The following is a 3,380-nucleotide window of genomic DNA, read 5'->3' on the forward strand; positions in this document are numbered from 1 at the left end:
GCAAATGGAGGGAAGAACTATTACAATGGTAATAGACAATGGATTCGCTCTCAATATATGTCATTGTAAGACTCTTGAGAAGATATGTGTGTTCCGAGACAATATCATACCATCTGACCTGTGTGTTAGAGGCTTGGAAAACTCTCGATGTGAGATCATGGGTTGCCTCAAGTGCACCATTCGAGTGGTCGACATACCCTTTCAATTTGACTTTTGTGTCATCAACATGCATCATTATATAACTTGATCTTAGGAAGACTATGGTTGCACCAAGCCAAGACTTTAGCCTCCACGCTGCATCAAAAGCTCATGAACTACTTTTCTTTCTATTATGATTTTGGTTATCTAGAATGTCTAATTGAATTAGATCGCCCAATCCGCCTGAGCACAAGTGAGGGAAGGATCTTAGCCATTGGTGACTAAAAAGAAAACTTTCGTTGGTACTTGATCGAGTGGCGGCGGTTTGGTTTCCTTCTTATTCGTTTTCACTACTAACTGCAAATATCACGAGACATGCTTAGCCTAACGACAAGACTAAGAACGTCTTTAGTTATGGTGCCTATCATTAAACTTTTGAGTGGTCAGTCTTTTTTCTTCTCTAGGTTAGGATTCTTCGAAAAAGTGTGGGCTGACTCAGATACCTGAGACGGCTAACTTTATTCACTCATATGAACTCAGGAAGTAAGCACTATGTCGGTTGATAAGTTGCAAGTTCAGGAGTAGGCAAATTACAAAGAAACTTCTGTACCAATTCGGTCGATCCGGAATGGATCGGTTAAACATTCTATTAGGGAGCCTGGTGTTGACTCTCAAATTCATCGCCAACGATCATGTTATCATAGTCAATGGTGAGACGTACATTGCATTAGTCATTGGGTCTACACATATTAACACCCGTAATGTTGAACTAAGTGGGTTCGAGATATGTTCGATCTTCCTAAAAGGTAAGGACTCATTCAAACACTCTTAACTTAGTACGTTTAGCCTTTACTAGAATGATGTGCATAATGAATTATTTCTATAGCATGGGCTTAGGCACCCGATTGAGAATTTTGGGACCCGACCGAGAATTTTAGCCATTGACCGAGAGGCCTTAGCAGCCCGACCGAGTGACTTTAGCACCCCGATCGAGGATCCTGAACTCGGATCGAGGGGTTTTCGACTAGGACTGAGGGCTTTTTTAGCCCCGACCGATAAAACAAACTCGTGACCTAGAATATCAATTCTAAAGCTTGTTTGGTTCAAATTTTAAAATTCCAAAATTATTTTTGTAATTTTGAAACCTTAAACTATTTTCTAAAAATCTCAAAAAATTAGAAAATGATTTCAAAATATTTTTTGGAATATTTCCACAAAAACATATTTTGATAAAGGCTCGTTTGAGATTTATTTCTAAACCCTAATGCCTTTTAAACGAATGTTCTTTAAGTGTTTTCCACCCTAGTCATCATCAACAACATGTACCAGGATTTAAATAAGTGTTTTTACAATTTTTTAAATACGTACAAACCTACCCATGTCTAGGACTAGAAGAACAATTGATTAAAATAAAATATTATACAACCGATTTTTAATAGTCAAATTTATAAGTATAGTCGTTTTTAAAATGAAGCGCGAAAACCCTTTCCCAAGTATCACCAAACAACGAACTTAAAGAAACTCTAGCTAAAATACGTTTGTACACGTTTGCCTTTTCTTTTTTTTCTTTTTTTTTTCAAAAGTCAATTGACGACTCATTTTAAAATAAATTATTTTTTTAATTAATTTAACACAAATTTTTAAATAATTGAATTTGTTTTTGATTATAACCCATCTAAAGATTATTTTAACTTTAACTAAAATTAATTTCAAAATTTATCCAGGATTATTTTATTTTTTTAAAATAATATTTTATTTTAAAAATATTCCCAACACGCAAAATGATTTTTAATTCTCAAACCTCGAGCTTTCTCTAGGTGGGCTAGAAAGTTTTCGAAATCACATTCTTAAATTAGTTATTCATATGTAACTTCTTATCTATTTTATAGAGAAATAATTCTTTATAAAGAAAAGATGAAAAACAAAAATGGTATACTAAATATATATTAGTTTTTTATTTTGAAAATTTGAAATTTATAACCTATTTGTTTGTATGTTATAAAAAATAAATAAAAATAGTTAAATTATTATTTTAAAAAGTATTTTAATATAAAATAAAAATATTTATATTATTTTAAAAAAATATTATTAAAGAAAAAAGTTGGAATAAAAAATAAATAAAAATCTGAAAAAATAAAATAAAATAATATTTATATTAAAAACTTTATAAAAGTAATCTAAAAATTAATACAAAATAAAAAAAAAATAACAATTATCTAAATATTTTTATTATTTTTATTCAAAAATATATATATATATATATATATATATATATATATATATATATATATATATATATTAAACTTATAAATTTTCTCTATATGTTCATTAATTTGCTACACTTCCACAAAAATTCAATTTAAGGTCTTTTATTTTTTCTAAGATAAATAGGACATTATGACTTATATTTAATGATTTTATACAACTTTAATTTTTTTGAAATTATATAGAGATATATAAAATTTTAATGTTATAATTAATAAAATTAATTTAACTTAATTGATTATTTATCCTATTTATAAAATTGAATATTCAGCCCAACATCTGGTAAGCCCATTAAGGAATTAATTACCCAGAAGCCCAAAAATCAATATATGGTGTAATATTCTTCTTAAAACCCTAGTAGTGTCTTATATAAATTGGCTGCAACTATTTCATATGTCAACCATCCTGGTGTTCTTTTTGCCTCCAAATAATCTAAGTTCATCTTTTATTTTCTGAATTGTTCTGAAACTCAAATAAATTGTTCTATATTTATGTAATTATTATTTGTTTTGTGTTTATCTTTGTGGTGTTTGAAGCGATGATGATAAACCTTTTATTCCAGCTCACTATGAGACCTATGTGGTCAGCGATTATAATCCTTTCCAACATTCTATCTGAGCTTCTTTGCCACCACTTCTCTTTAGATTTTTCATTTCTTTGTTATTATATATCTATTTCATTCACATTTATAAGTTTATCTCTCATTTTTTTTATTAGAGTTTGAACTTTGAATTTTTCACTAAACAATTGTTTGTTAGTTTGTCTTGACGCCATATCTGATTTCTTAAATCTGTTTCAATAAATCCAGTTAAATCTTTATATTCTGTGTTTCTTAAATAGGGTTTTGCCATTTCGGACTTTTTGATGAAGTTTGATTCTTTAAATATGGATCTACATCTTGGTAAGAAATTGTGATGAATGATATGTCAAATTGTAAGATTTCATATTTTTATGGAGATTTTGATTATTCATTTTTG

General features: G+C 28.8%; 1 non-coding gene across 1 annotated transcript; it reads left to right on the forward strand.

Moving 5' to 3' along the window:
- Positions 1-2,931: 2,931 nt before the first annotated feature.
- LOC124928300 lies at positions 2,932-3,031 on the forward strand. The gene has a single exon (XR_007098507.1). It is a non-coding gene; the product is annotated as a small nucleolar RNA snoR69Y (small nucleolar RNA).
- The last annotated feature ends 349 nt before the right edge of the window (positions 3,032-3,380 follow it).

This window comes from Impatiens glandulifera, chromosome 2, assembly GCF_907164915.1.
Source record: "Impatiens glandulifera chromosome 2, dImpGla2.1, whole genome shotgun sequence".
NCBI lineage: Eukaryota > Viridiplantae > Streptophyta > Magnoliopsida > Ericales > Balsaminaceae > Impatiens > Impatiens glandulifera.